Here is a 17335-nt window from a genome sequence, read left to right as displayed (position 1 = left end):
ATCAAGGTCCAATGAATAGCATTATAAACACATACTTGAGAAATTAAAGTTAACATAGGAAAACCTGTGTGTGTGTTTTGACACTTTATTCAGACCAATGTGTTCATGAAGACAATTTTATTTTGCCATAATTATAATAACCTGTAATATGCATATAGAAAAAAAAAATGTTCTGCACATAAACGTTTAAAAATGTGTCTCCTTTTTCCCCCGTAAAGCATTTAGATTAGGTTCACAGAGCACTCATATAACATTTCCTGCTTTTACCTCCAGTAAGTTCAACACTCAAAATTACAGACTTTTTTTTTTTTTTTCATGCATAAAAACAAGAAAATTTCAGACAGTTGACAGGAGTGCCTGTTTTCTGAGATAACAATATCAGCTCGGAGTCACCTCTGTCCTTTTCTTCCTGCCTGCCCTACAAACAGCTCCTCACCTCACCTGACATTTCAGTAGGAGACCCTGAGCCCTTTTAAATCTGTTTGTGTTGTCTCCTGTAAGGCTATCTAAAGCACATGAGGCCATTTTTGCCTTAGCCATATCTTCATTGTCACTACTCAATCCAATTCACTCAAGAGGCAAACAATGTAAAAAAAAAAAAAAAAAAAATCACATTAAAGTTGTAGATTTCTGGGAATACATTAACCTTAATGTATTGTTAGCATTGTTCCACTACAATGACCAGATGGTTTTAAAATAAATGTCTTGATATAACTTTTGCTTAACTCTACTATCAATGGAACTTCTCACACACACAAAAAAAATCTAACCTTTTAAAGAATAAATGTGCTTTGTGTTCACCAAAGTCGTCATATCTCTATATTCTCTTGAAATCTGTTTGATGCTCTCCATATGAAAATTACCACATTGGTGGTGGGCTTAAAGACAGGGAAAGCTGAGAATTAAGAATGAATGAAATAAAATTACATTTTACCTCATTTTAGAAAACAAAAGTAGCATTCTTTGAAAATAAGAACAGCACTTGGGAGGTTACAATACCTTCATATAAGCAACCCCCTGTAGGAGAGAGATACATGTCCTTAGAGAGTTTGTCAGTCACACTGTCTAGCAAGTTGCCAAACCACGTGATCTCAAGTTCAAATCCCCTGCCCCCATTTTAGAAAGCAGACTTGCTTCTAAATACTCTGCATGAGGCAGAAATATAAATTAAAGTAAAATCAGATTTTGAATTATAGAACAGAATTAAGCATAAGGTATATTACAGCATTGCTTCACACTAGGAAATTCATCATTAAATATCATGTCTAAATACTGCAGTGCCCTGCTGACTCTTCTTCCCCCCCCCCACCACCACATACCCTTTCATTCCCCCTCCCTTTCCCCCCTCTCTTTTTTTCTACCCCTCTCCCATTCTCTGCCCCCTCTTATTTATAACAATTACAAAGGTTCTTGAATGAGTTTTTCATGTACTTTTTTTTTTTTGGTATTACCCTATGTATGTAAAATAATATTCTGAAAATCATGTGATCTTTATGGCCAGTATTTAACCATCTGCTACACTATACACTGGATTCATTACATTATCCTTTGCATTATAACATAAAATATATGATCGTTCAGTTGGCTAGAGCATGTCCTTTAAAATGAAAGCAATTCTTATAGCTGTTATAGCACCTAGGCTTCTAAGGATTTGAAATTGGCACCAGTATAGTTTACTGCACTACCAAGCATAATGGGAAATTCAGCATTTTGCCATGAAATGACTTCTCCAAAGTATCAGAATGTAGAATGCATAGACATAAGTTATTAAACTCAGCACATCAGTTATTGATTGGGAATCTTTGTCGATTTACTGTAACAGAATATTTAAATAGTTTGACAGAACCCTGATTTTAAAAGTTGGTTAAGCCGAAACCGGTTTGATTCAGTGGACAGAGCATTGGTCTGCAGACTGAAGGGTCCCAGGTTCGATTCCGGTGAAGGGTACATACATTGGTTGTGGGAACATACCTGATGGGGGGGGTTGTGCAAGAGACAGCTGATCGATGATTCTCTCTCATTGATATTTCTAGCTCTCCATTCCTCTCTCTTCCTCTCTGTGAAAAATCAATAAAATATATTAAAAAAATAAAAAAATATATGAACCAATTTTTCAACATTTAATAACTAGTTTATTGTACATAGTTTAAATTAATTTATAAAATGTCACTATCTAGGAAATAGACATAAGTATTTATTTTCAACAGTAAAAAATACTGGGTAAATTAAATATCCCTAAAATCTAAGTTAAGATAAATAATTTCTCTACTCAACTTTTTTCTTGGAGTTGGATTCATCACTGTGTATGAAATCTGAACAAATTGAGGGAAAAACATTTTTTCTTTTTTAGCCCAAAGACTTGTCAGACTTAGGAGTTCAACCTCTAGTGAGCATCCAGACTTGTGAAGCATCCAGTGAAGATGTGAAGTTAAAGAAATGGCAAATATAACCTTGACTTCAGAGTAAAGACATTAATTTACATTACTTTATTGGTAGGGGCTAGATCAAATTAATTTCTGAGTAGGTCCAAGATGAAAAGAATAGATGAGGAGAGTCTTGATCTTTCTAGAAGCAAACTAAGATTCTGCATAAAACCCACTATCCTCAAGACATCGTTATGGACCATTTCAAGTTTTATCAATGCTAATAAGCTAACTAGAGTGATTAGCCAAAATTTATAATTATTAATGTAACTGTCTTATAATTTATTGCTATCATGTTAGCTATTTATTCTTTTGAATGTGTTATATATATATTTTTTAAATATATTTTATTGATTTTTCACAAAGAGGAAGGGAGAGAGATAGAGAACTAGAAACGTCTATGAGAGAGAAACATTGACCAGCTGCCTCTTGCACACCCCCTACTGGGGATGTCCCCGCAACCCAGGCACATACCCTTGACCAGAATCGAACCTGGGACCTTTCAGTCTGCAAACCAACGCTCTACCACTGAGCCAAACTGGTTTCGGCTGTGTCATATTTTTTGCACTTTTCTTTATAAATTTAAATGATTTCCTAAGATCTAAATAGTAACTTGTTCATTTTTTTCTCAGCCTCTAATTTCTTTCATTTATTTTGGGGGAGGTTTGTATGAACCATTCTCTTAGTGTCACACCCAGAGATATAACAATAAATCCAATACAAATATTGTATTTGAGAAGAGCTGGTTCTAATGTGAGATAATCACAATAAAATATTATATGACATGATTTATAATAAAAATGTTAGTCATTCTGGGTGTTCTAGTTTTCATAAAATAATTATTAGTTTAGATAGCAGATATCATTGGGCAGTCACCTAACATCTCTGCATACCACAGTCTTCAATATTAATGTTCTACTATGCAAAGTACTGAAAAAAACCTCTCAATATTGTGTTTCATTCATTCATTCATTTAGCATGAATTCTTTAAGGCCTACCTTAGCCAGGCACTATGCAAGCATCTTAAGATACACATGCAGAGAGAGGAAAACAAAACAAAACCTTTGCTACAGTGAGGTATTAGATAAATAATCGCATGGCTTATTATACTCCTGTTTGGATAAATGTAAGAATGGTGAATATTAGGTACCTTTAAAATGAAAAACATGGAGCACTAACTTCACCCATTTTTTAAAAATTGCATTATTGTAGTCAAACCACATGACACCTTTCAATAAAACATCAGACTAACTTATCAGATTAGTTTAAGATACGTTTTTTTGTGTAGCCTCAGATCTATTCAGTGGATTCTGCAGAATGAATTTTGCTAAAGGTTGGAGTAGCCATCTTGGTTGGTAATTTACCTTGCACTTCACATTTGCAATAGTCCATTGTCATCTTGCAGCAAGGACACAAATTTGAGACTAATATTTTAATTCTAGACAAGAAGCCTAAATAAAAAGTATATATCTATAGACAAAGTAGACCCCCAAAATTTATTGCTGATAATTATTAGGAATAGAAACTTCCACATCCCCACAAGCAATTAAAATCTTTAGTACATAGAAACCATTGAGTTTCAAACTTGGTACTCTGGAAAAATTTCTTTGCAATATTCTATTTTTGTGAAGGCACCTGACGAAGGTCATGTTTAACAGGGAAATTGCACAGTGAGATTCTGAGATTGCCTTTCTTATAATGGCAAAATTGGCAAGATCGCCTTTCTTAGAATTTCTTTGTTGGATAAAAGCATGGACCATGGTACTAAGCTGTTTGGGTTTAAGTTTTATGTCACTTTTCATGTATTTAATATTAAATATGTTTAATGTTTAATATTCCTGGTAGTTTTTCATCTGTAAAATGGGTTAATAATTGTACTTACATAATAGTGCAATTATTATGATTAAAAGAAACTCTAAGGGTAAAGGGATAATAATATGTGTCACACAATAGGTGTTCTAATGCTACATATTATTATCCTATAGAAATTTAGGTGACATGTGCTTTTTCATTAATATTGAGTGTGTTTGAACCATAGCATACAATATAACTTTACTATCACTTTAAATTTTTTGAAAAACTTAACTTGTATTACATAATAATAATTTTGTGCTTGATTTAAAATGAGAAATACTGTTGTTTGAAGTCTGATTTTGTCACTAATTGTTCCAATAACATCATGAATTTTTCATTCATATATATATATATATATATATATATATATATATATATATTTAGTTTGTGAAAATTGGAGTTTGACTCATACAATTTCTAAGTCCACAGTTCGTTTATCTATTATAATTAGAATGGGCTCATACAACCCATTGTAACTGTAAACTGTTATATAATATATGTAAACTAGAGGCCCAGTGCATGAAATTTATACATGGGTAGGGGGTACCTAGGCCTGGCTGGCATTTAGGGCTGATCTGTGGGGCAACCAGCTGGCATCGGCCTAGTGCCTGGGGGCCAAGTGTAGCTCCTGCTTTTAGCATCTGCCCGCTGGTGGTCAGTGCACATCATAACGACTGGTCGTTCTGCCAGTGGTTCCACTGTTTGGCCGATTTGCATATTAGGCTTTTATTATCATATATAGGATACTAGAGGCTTGGTGCACTAATTTGTGCACTGGTGGGGTCTGGCTGGACTACCCTGATGGGAGTCCATTGGGGGTGGAGCCAGCCAGGGGAAAGGGGCTGCAGGCATTTGGATGTTGGGATGTTGGGGGACTATCAGGTGTGGAGCTGGCTAGGGGGAGGGGCCACAGGAAGATTCCATGGTGTGTCTGGCCCATCTTGCTCAGTCCCTATCAGCCTGACCCCAGCAGCAAGCTAACCTACTGGTCAGAGTGTCTGTCCCTTGGTGGTCAGTGCACGGCATAGCAGTTGAGTGGCCATAGTATAGCATTAGCATATTACACTTTGATTGGTTGAGGGATGACCAGATGACACTTAGCATATTAGGCTTTTATTATATAGGATATTCATCCCCTAATGGTGTAAATTTGCCAGTGGGAAAAGAGAGAATATAACCTGAAAACTTAAATTATATCCTCAGATTTACACATAGTAATTGCATGAGCTAGGGAATTAGGAGATATAAATTTTGAAAATGATGTGAAGGACCCAAAAAAGAGGTAAAGAAGGGAGAAAGTGTTAGAAAGTTGGAGACTAGGTATTGTGAGTTTCATGAGCCACATAAACTCACTCAGGTGAAACATGAACCATCTGAATATACTGCAGTAATGGTTCCTTTCACAGATTCTCCTTCTTGAGGTCAGAGTAATGAGAATTAGAACAAGAATGATGAAGAGAGGCAATGCATTACAGAAATAATCTCATTAAAGCGTGGCTACCTATAAATCTCAGGAATAATTCTGCAGTCTATTGCAAGCTGAAAGGTCAGTGAGATACCACTTTCTTAGACTAGTTCCCGGAAACTGTCTGATGAAGACATATCATCTGCTGAAAAATGTGAACATTTTAACAGGTTTTATTTAGATAGTTCATTCTTTTTATTTTTCACATTCAAGGTGATATGAAGATCAATTTAAAATCAGTTTATTTTTTTTTCCTCTCCCTTTTTGTGGTGCTATTTATACAATAATTTAAAAAGCATCTGAAGTGAATTCTATGGATTACAAAAACAAACAAGCCAAACATTAAAATAATAAAACAGACCTTCCTATGAGTCCAGAATATCTTTCTTTTTAAAATTTTAAAATTCAAAATTATATCACATTTTCAGTTTTACTTATAATTCAGGTATAATTAATATATTTATTTTAGAAGTTCACATATTTAAAGAATATTCTTAGCACTTTTTCTTCCACTTAAATGTAAAAGTGAGGTAAGTCATAATAGAGACAGATCTAGAGATCACAGGTATAATTTTTGAACATAGAAATAATAATTTTCATTTTTTATCGCGGTATAAGTATCATTAATACTGATCGCTACTGAGAATAAATAATCAATTTGAACCATGCTTTGATCATGTAATGACTAGAATGTGCTAGAAGACACAGCAAAGTAATTTTGCTTGATGATGATGCACCATCACACACTTCAAAACCAGTTAAAGACATGTTAATAGATCTTGTCTGGGAAGTATTAACCCACCCACAGTATTAACCAGACCTTGCTCCTTCAGATCACCACCTGTTCAGATGGATGGCACACGCACTTTCTGAGCAGCACTTCAAAACATACAAAGAAGTGGAAAATTGGGTCTCTGAATGGTTGGCCTCAAAACAAAAGTTCTATTGGGATGGTATCCACAAATTACCATATAGCTAGCAATGGACATTACTTTGAATAAAGCACTTTGATGAAATATTATCAAATTTTCTTTCACTAAAAAATCTGCCATTATTAACCGATACACTTAGTATCAATTATACTCAAAGCTTAATCAGATGGTTAAAATAAGTTTATATTTTTTGCAGTATGAACCCATTTATAGAGTAAATTGCTGTTAATGTTTCTGGTAAAATTCTATTCAGTTGTCAGGAGGTAAAAATAGCATATAGTATAGGTGTTTGGAGCCACCCTGTGGCCATAATACAGTATATTAGAGAATGTTCTCTGGCTTCCGTTTATTTTCCAACTGAACATTGCTCTTGGAAGCATTGAAACCAATGTAAACTTACATTAAGAGTTATAAAATGGCATTAAATATTAAATTCATGTTATATTTTTACATGTTTATGTGAATTATCAAAATATTTTTTTGTAAAAGTATAAGCAAAATAATTAACAGATTTGAGACAAGATATAAGTTTTAAGCTAAAATATAACTTTACTGTGCAAAAAACAAATCCGCTGTAATTACTCCTTATGTGTTTAACTTTCTGAAGGCAGAATTTTCTTCAGCATCCTCTGGGGTGCAGGACAAAGAAACCAGGAGCTTCCTGGTTAGTTTTGCGTTTTTGAAAACTTCAGTGTAAACATGCGGCCTGAATGAAAAACATGCATCAGCCCTTGATTATTGAATGTGGAAACTCAGAGAGACAAATTTGGTTGCTCTCATTTTTCCATGAATATTAGAAAACGTATTATTCACATGGTGTCATGTACATATTTACCCAACATCAAACCTCTCTTACTAGGTTTTTTGTGTACTAATGACAAGCTTGCATGACAGCAGGGCCCATAGATACTAATAATTTGCAAGGAAGTAAATTTAAACAAAAAAAATATAATTATTTCCCAGGAACCAGAAATAAGCACTTGTCTATTTTTAAATCTGAAACAGTCACCAATTGCTTATGTGGTCTTAGCTCTCGATCACTTTATTATCTGAAGGTAATAAATAAATTTGATAAGAATGCATTTTATTTGTACATTGGCTATTGCAAAAGATGAGCAAGACATCTTCTTTCATTTGTTTCTATATAACTATATTGACTATTATCTCTTATCTATCTATCTATCTATCTATCTATCTATCTATCTATCTATCATCTGTCTAGCAATCTAGACAATTCATGTTAACATCTTAAAGTATTACTATTAATCATCATCATTATCATCATGAAAACCTGAGTAATACTTTAATACTAAGATTGGATATGGGATCACTTAGTCACATTTGCAGGCCGCAGTATGAACAGCTCCTGAACTACCTCTTTTGGGCAAAGGGTGATTAACTTTAATTAAAAGAATAGAGGTCACTGGAAACTGTAAATAAATTTATAAAATCTCAGATACTCTTATGATGTTTATCTCTATGTTTGTTACACATTAAAGCAAGAATTTGTCCATCTTTATAAAACAAATCATTTTTATGTGTCTGTTTTTAACACACCAGGCTGTCTCGTAATATAAAACAAGTGGTCAGAGCATGTCATTTCTCATGCACAGCCGAGTTTGACAAAAACAAAAATTACTTTGCTTCCCATTAAACCATTTTCCCTCTGTCAACAAAAGTGCTCCTATTCTCAGAGATATTACTATTGATTTGCTTTTATGCTCAAAAGACTGCTAAGACTTTTTTTTTTCTATGCATTGCTATACACTGTTGATTATTTAAAAAAATATATATATGTAAGTTATTTATTTCAACTCCAAAAAAGAGACAAATTGGAATGGTATATTTAGACATGTTTAAAAAATATAGATGAAACCTTTTGATGATGTCATATTCACATTTAGTGCTATTGCTTAGGGCAAAGTTATTTTGCAGATTGAATAGTAAATGGATAATCATAAATATAGAAAGACACGTATGATACCACCACACTTGGTGAGAAAAAACAACAACCCAAGACACTTTTAGCTAGACATTTCTAGTTACTTCTCCATTTTAATCTAAAACATAGCATACTTGTTTACCCAAGATAATTTAGCCTCATATGATAAGGGACATCTCCAGCATTATCCATCATCCTGGAAACATTTGTAAACTTCTTAACCATTTTTTAAAGGACCTAGGATTAAAAAAACATTGTCTATAAATCTGAACACTTTTCCCCTCAATTATGGTTATTTGACAAATCCTTTAAATTCTAGCTCAATGAAAACTATAAAAGTGGTTCTTTCCTTCAGTACAAGTCAATACTACAGAAAAGCATGGAGTACTATGAGGTTAAAGATAAGGACATAGCCAAAAATGGTTTGATTCAGTGGATAGAGCATCGGTCTATGGATTGAAAGGTCCCAGGTTCGATTCTGGTCAAGGGCATGTACATTGGTTGTGGGCCACATTTCCAGTGGAGGCTGTGCAGAAGGCAGCTGGTCAATGTTTCTCTCATATATGTTTCTAGCTCTCTATCCCTCTCCATTCCTCTCTGTAAAAAATCAATAATATATATAGCATATATATATATATATATTTTTTAAAAGAAATATAAGGACATAAACCAATGTTAAAGACTAAGACAGATTTTCTTCTATGCCAGTCAGCATCAAAAGCTTCACCTCAAAAAAAAAAAAAAAAAAAAAAGGAACATTTGTAATAATATAAACAATAAAGATTTGTTAAAAAAAAGCTTCACCTCTAGGCAGCCATTAACTCCCCACAGCACCCAGGTTTGGTTCTGATTGGTCGGTTTCTATGCCAGTCAGTGTCTCTGGGCCTATCAGTGGGGCCTGATCAGAAAGGTGGGGCTGATCAGCAGCCATGATGGAGGACTGGAGAAAAATGGAGTTGTGGCTGCTGGCCAGACTAGAAATGAAAGAGACAAGCAAGTGCTGACCAAAAGTTGCCACAGAGGCAACGGATCAGTCTCTGCTTCTCTCTTCAGGCCTCTCTCTGGCCCTGATTTGCAGTTCCCTCAGAAGTCAGTGCTGCGCCACCACACCTGCAGCAGAAGTGGTCAGCACTGGATTGCCATGGCAACCCAGTGCTGACTACAGGATTGACTTCTGGTTGGTCAAGCCTTGGTCTTAACTGGTTGTTACAACCCAGGGTTTTTATATATTAGGATGTTTGTTGATGGGTTCTGGTGTTCAAAACTATTAAAGCTAATGGTGGTCACACAGATAGTTATATTTAAATTTTACTTCAGTTTAGGCTAATTTGTGTAACTAGTGGTTAGTTATTTTAAACTCTTGTATTATTTTTCCTGAGAAAATAATTTATCCTCTGTCTCATAACCAGTTATTGGCAACATACAAAGTAGAACTTATGTCTTAAAACTCGCATTCCTGTGTTATTACTACTATGCTATAGAATAGTCAATTTTTTTTCACTGTAAAATGAAAACTCAATTATCAACTTTGTGAGTATGTTTTTATAATTAATGAGATAATACATATAATATACTACCCTGTTTCCCCGAAAATAAGACAGTGTTTTATATTAATTATTGCTCCCAAAGATACGCTAGGTCTTATTTTCAGGGGATGCTAGGTCTTATTTTCAGGGGATGTCTTATTTTTCCATGAAGAAGAATATGGTACACATTTATTGTTAAATGAAAATAAAGGAAATTTATTACCTGTATACGGTACAGTAGTACCGTAGTTGTCAACACAAACCAGACAAACTGTGAATCCCACAGTATCAAGAATTTATCCTGGACCGGTTTGGCTCAGTGGATAGTGTCGGCCTGCAGACTGAAAGGTCCTGGGTTCGATTCCAGGCAAGGGCATGTACCTTGGTTGTGGGCACATCCCCAGTGGGGGGTGTGTAAGAGGAGCTGATCTATGATTCTCTCTCATCGATGTTTCTAACTTTCTATCCCTCTCTCTTCCTCTCTGTGAAAAATCAATAATATATAAATATATATATATATATATATATATATATATATATATATATATATAATTTACTCATTTATTCAATGACAATCATGTCATCATCTTCTGGGACATCATCATAACAATCCAATTCCTGAATTTCCTGGTGAATTTCTTGTGACTCCATTTCTTTCAGAATCAGTGGACCAAATCTCTCATGTTTAGCAATAGCATCTGAGACAGAGCCTGAGGGGCCTTATTTTCAGGGGGATGCCTTATATTTCACTCAGAAGGAAACCTGTAAGTAGGTTTTATTTTCGGAGGATGTCTTATTTTCGGGGAAACACGGTAATATTATATGGTGTATAGTACATACTCTAATATTATAGTTGAAGTTATCATTGTGCTTTCACTAATAGTGATTATTTATATGTGTTAGTCCTGTTATTAAAACACTTGAAAGCCAGTTATTAAATGTTAATAATACACATAATAAAGATAACTATCATTTATGGAGAATTTCCTAAGTACTAGACTGTACAGAGTGATTCACATCTGTTATTTCTCTTAATCATAATGTTAAAGGAAATGGGTAATGTTATTATCTTGATTTTACAAATGAGAGAACTGAGGCACAGAAAGGTTAGATGGTTTGTACACATCATAAAGCTAAAAAGTGAGGGAGCCAGAATTCAAATTCCTAATATGGTAACTGCTTTCTATTCTTACCTGCACCACATAGCAAGTACTGTTGAATTGATACATTTTCTGTAGTCCAGGTAAAACAATGATAAACATGTATTGCTGATAGAAAAAAAAAAGTATCATTTATTTTTTTCTACTCTTATTTTCTTTTTTATTCAATTTCTGTTTATTATTGTCTGATTTTTATTTTTTATTGTTTTATTTTTCAATGAGAGAAAATTGGCCAAAAAATTTGTAGGATTTATTATGTAAAAACACAACAGTGCCATATTTTGAGCACATCTTTAATAATATCTACAGTTCAGTTATCAAAATATATGCATGATGAAGGGAAGATTTGCATTGTGGGTAGAAAAAAAATCACTAAAACAGCTAACTAAAAAAGTTGCCATAAATTCTTCAGTATACTTTATGTCATTATTTCAGCATTATTTACTAACATTATTTTTTAATGCTCCTATTTGGGGAAATAAGTCATATATGATATTTTTGAAAGTACATAAAATATTTCTAAAGTACACTTAGGAAAATAGTCATAATAGTTGCCTCTGGTTACCAGGCTAAAAAGTTCATGTAACTACAGTTAGAGAACCATTTTCATTGTATATACATAATTTTGTTAGAAAGTGTTATAAATATGGATTAGCCTAAATAAACTAAATAAAAGGCTTCATAATTATTATAAAGCCTATTAACCATATGCCACATGAAAGATTCCAAGCTCTTATACTCATCTATATAATGTAAGTTGACCCACTTATATGTCAAGTGCATGTACGCACAAATACACTATTAGTTATGACCCAGAAAACATTCAATAACATTTCTTCCTATGTGGCTCTCTCAAAAGATTTTATATTTCCCAAAAAATTCACAATTAGAAAGCCTTATTGAGGTTATGACATAAGTTTGGATTTCTGAAACCTGATTCAGGTTATATTAATTTTGAAAAATGTGAGATTTCATGTGGTAATATGAATATATTTAATATATTTGAGGTGAAGAAATATATCTTGAAACAATTAATCTCATTATTTTAGGACTCACCTTTCAATTGTGATCATTGTCACTTTCATGCTTCCACAGGTTTTGGAAAAAGAACAGAGGGTGGAATTATATCTCTTATGGGTGTTTGCTTCAAATAATGTCAAAAGAAGTATGTGAATTACTTGAAAGTTTTGACACACAGAGAATTTGCTTTATTTTATATGTATTCATCTCAAGCATTTCCATTTTAATTCTCAGGCCATCTTCATATTCATCCACTACTTAGTTTTTGTGAACCAAAAGAATCTATATATAAAAATTGTATTAATTTGAGTGCTATTAGCTTTGTGAATTTTGTTTAAAATTATTACTTTTGTTGTTAATTGTAAGCATACATATTTATTATTTTAGAAAAAATATGCACAAGCCCATATGCTTATTTCATTTATTTCTAGTATTATTATTCTACAAATGATTCACATCCAATATAGCAGGAAATATCATGATATGAGAGCATAATTCAACATAAACACCCATGATGAATCTGAAACAACCTCAATCTTCAGTAAAAAAGATTGAAAACCATAATTACTGGGTGTGAATAATAGATAGTGATGATATTTTCCAGCTAAGGTTAACATTTTAAAATGGGATGGGCCTCATGATATTAGAAAACTCTATAGTTGCCTAACATCAAGAGAGTAGGGCCTTCAAAAATAAAGCTCTCCATGTACCAAAATCTAGAGTACACATGTGGTAGAAAAATAGCCTCAGCCTTCAGTATATTTCCATTTTTGTGAATTTGTTATATATAGTATATTTTAATTCATATATATTTGTAATCTTCCAGAATCTTATAGATATTACAGTTAAATGTGAAGATTTCATGAAAACACTTGAATGCATCCCCAGAGAAAGTTCAGTAAATCGAAACACCCTTTCATAAATGGAAGACTTATCTTGGTTACAGGAAATTCATTCCTTCAGCAGTTATTGAGTACTTGCTGTGTTCGAGTACTGCACCACATCAGCTCTTGCTATGGAACCAATGTCACTAAGACACCTGGTTCTTTAATTTTGGTGTGAAAATGTTCAAGCTTGATCACTTCAAATATAACTAAAGAGCAAGGAGAGTCTTGTACTTTGAAGAGATAAAAGCAGTATTGGGCCACTTTTTATTGAAATAGACTAAAAATTGATTTATTTTATGTTTTATTTTAATCTAAATCTTTTATGAACTTATTATATTTTCCACTCATGTTACTTCCATTAATGCTCTACCGAATAAATCAAGTAGTATGGCATTTACCATTATTTATCCTCAATTTATCTCTCTTAAACTTCAAAGGATGCCCTTAAACCTTGGATAATTGAAGTCTGAGGATAGCTTGGCTTTCACACTATCCACCTTCTTCATGATTTAATAGATGTCAGAGTTTCCAGATTGAAGATTCTAATCTTTAAGGTCTTTCTATACAAAGCTCTTCTGTTTCTGTAATGAGAGTTTAGTTGTCTTTTTGTGAGCAGTGTCTAGCTTTATTGTATTTCTTTGAGGTAATGCAGTCTGCATTGTGTGAGAACATTGAGTTTGTGCTTCATAGACGTTCATAACAGAAAGACTGAGCATTTCGAGATATGGGTCCAGCCTGGCCCGTTTCACCAACCCAGGGGTCTTTAACACATGCCTACTACCTAGAGTTTATTTTGCATTCATAAAATATTAGGCATTTAAGAGGGCTGAATTTTATGTTCCTTTCTGAATCTAGGATCTCAGGAATGAAATTACAAAATGATTATTAAAAAAAGAATACTTTTTGCTGTGGTTAATGAGATAAGAAATGTAATAAAACGATTTAGAAAAAAAATATCTTTGTGTGGTGATTAATATGGAAATAGCCACGCAGTTTACAAACATAGAAACTTTCTCATACCTTATGGACCACCATACCCTGCCTATTTCACCTCATTATAGCTTTCTTTAAATGCCTCAGAGAGAGTTCAGTTTTCCTTCCTCTTTGTTTATGTTGTTTACTCACAATTTGATTAAACAATTTTTCAGCAATATTTGGTAATTTTTTTATTGATGCATTTAAATATTGATTGAGGTAGTGGGGCAAATCCACATATAAAATAGACCTCATGGATTTACACTCCAGAGGGGGGATCAGACAATACAAATCTAAATAACAAAAATATTGAATAGGGCTGATTGTAGTACTGCTATAGAGGAAAGATGTAGAGGAGAGTGTTTTTAGTCTAAAAGTGGTTCCTTTCTCAAAACAGAAGACCGCTTCTGATTGCCAGGCTTTTGTCCCCTTCTATACCCTTGAGCATCTAGTGAGTTCTCAAAAAATTGGTTGCCTTATGTGTGTCTGGTTTTTCCCTTCAACTTGCTGTTTGTTACACTTTGATAGTGGAGAGATGTTACAGAAATGTATTTCTTAGGGAGAAAAGAGAGAGTGAGCTTTCATTTCTCACTAGATAAGGTACAGTTCAGAAAGTGAAAAAAAAATAGCTTTGAGTGATACATTTTTCATTTTCTTCACTGATATAGTTGACAGTTATGTAAAAATAAAATAAAATAAAAAAGACACATGCAGTGAGACAAATCCCTAAAAACATATATGCGTCTATTTCAAAGCACAACTCATCCTGCAATTGCATTTGAAATTCAGCATTGCTCTCTGCTTGCTTTGTTTCTGATAGCTTTCCTTTTCTGCCACATAAGAGATACTCTGACCAGAGGATCGTTCCATTTCATAATTTTTTTTTGTTCAGATAATCCTTAGATGCTACTGAAAGACACCCGCCCCATCTGAAAAATCAGTGTTTGAAGTTTTCCTAGTCGCATTTGCTAACATTGTATCATTTTTCATTCATGGAGCGACGAGATGATTGAAAAGAGATACTTTTTCTTATTGTTTAAATTACTCCTGATTTGATTACTCTTGATTTGAAAGAAATATTCCATAAGAATGCACACGACAAATGATTTAGAAGTTGCCTTATAAAATCTGTGATGGAACTTACACGTTGTGGACTGTCACTGCACATGTGTTCTATTGTATTGTTATCACCTTTATCCTCATTGGGTGTTGTATTTTATCTGCAATCATCAGACACTCGCATGCTCAAATGGTCGTTAGCTGTGTGCTCTGCAGCTGTTCGGGACTGTTAAATAAAAGTGGTATGCCCCTGGGGAGTGTGCCTGCCTGGCTGCCTGCAGCTTGGAATTGGCTGCAGATGAGCACCAGGAGGCTGCCGGATCCAGTAGCTCTGGTTACATGGCCTGTATCTTCTTCCTGAACGGCACACAGGACAGGTGAGAGAATACACACTTCTGGTGGACGGATACCTTTCTTTCTACTTCTTTCCATACACTTAGCATGTCAAGCACAGCACTCTTTGAAGCTGTCTTACATTTTAAAAAAATATATATATTTTATTGACTTTTTACAGAGAGGAAGAGAGAGGGATAGAGAGTCAGAAACATCGATGAGAGAGAATCATCGATCAGCTGCCTCTTGCACACCCCCTGCTGGGGATATACCCGCAACCAAGGTACATGCCCTTGACCGGAATCGAACCTGGGACCTTTCAATACGCAGGCCGATGCTCTAGCCTAGGGGTGTCGAACTCAATCAGAGAAGGGGCCAAAATCTAAAATCCAGCCTAAATTGCGGGCCGAATGGTTTACTGAACAGTCATAAACTGTCATTGTGATGGAAACGCAGCAGAGTGCAGTGATGACAGCGCGGTGCGGGCCACATTGCAAGGCCTGGCGGGACGGATTTGGCCCGCGGGCCTTGTGTTTGACACATGTGCCTAGCCACTGAGCCAAACCAGTTTTGGTGAAGCTGTCTTACATTTTTATGTTTTAGAAAATGCCAGTGCTAAGGTCAAATTTGCAAGTTACATAACTTTATTTTATTATTATTATTTCTTTAATCCCTACCCAAGGATATTTTTCCATTGACTTTTGGAGAGAGTGGAAGAGAGGGAAAGACAGAGAGAAATACCAATGTGAGAGAAACACATTCATTGGTTGCCTTCTGCACTAGCCCTGATTAGGGCCTGGCCAAGGGAGGAGCCTGCAATTGAGGTAGGTGCCCTTGACCAGAATCAGTCTGCAGACTGATTCTATATTTACTGAGCCAAACTGGCTAGGACAAGTCACATAACCTTATTTTGTCTCAGAATCCTCTCTCTGGAATGAAAAATTGAGCTGGAGGATTCCTATCATTTCTGAGTTTTACAAAATAGAATGACTCTGAAGAATAGGTTTTATTTTAAATATGTGGGTACAATGTAAATCTGACATCAGAGCATTATTTTTTCCCTAATAAACTGTATGTATATCAATGTTTGGTGTTTCATGAATTCTGAGACCTGCCATACTACCATCATCAATAAATGCCTCTTCTTGTCCTGCTAGAATTTTTAAGTGCTGGGGACCTGAAGAGGAGTTATCTAGAGTCTGTATCCAAAGTTTATGTGAGCATATTTAAAGTGAATCTGATAATGTCAAAACTAACAGAGGCTTAGAACGGTGTCACTTTCTCTAATCAGCATCTGGAGTGCTTTGTCTAAAACACATCTCTGATTCTGCACCTTCTCATCCGTCCTGATGCATTTCCCATTCTGCAGCTTCCTAGTACAGAGTCTTTAGCATCAACAGAGCTCTAGAACCTTACACGGCTAGCTATGAGAATGCCCCCTCTTCCCTGATGCTCCTGTCTTCTCCTTGCTTGTAAAGTCTTGGATATAATTTTGATCAGCCATGTGCACTATTGCCCACAATATTCAGAAGCTAAGAAATATTGATTAGCAATCATTTACCACATCGAGTGAATATATTTTGTCCACAGTCAGCATAAACTCATGAGATTAAAAGTGTACTGACATTTTCCAGTCTTCATGCTGGCTGAAGCTTAAAATGGGTCTCCTTGTTTCCCTGCCTGCCCTACCTCAACCTTTTCTCACCAAGTAAGGGGGATTATGTATCTCTGCTGTGCACACATGTCACTTGGTGTAAAA

The sequence above is a fragment of the Pipistrellus kuhlii genome, unplaced genomic scaffold (assembly GCF_014108245.1).
Source record: "Pipistrellus kuhlii isolate mPipKuh1 unplaced genomic scaffold, mPipKuh1.p scaffold_m20_p_4, whole genome shotgun sequence".
In the NCBI taxonomy this organism is placed as follows: domain Eukaryota; kingdom Metazoa; phylum Chordata; class Mammalia; order Chiroptera; family Vespertilionidae; genus Pipistrellus; species Pipistrellus kuhlii.
This window is presented reverse-complemented; position numbering follows the sequence as displayed.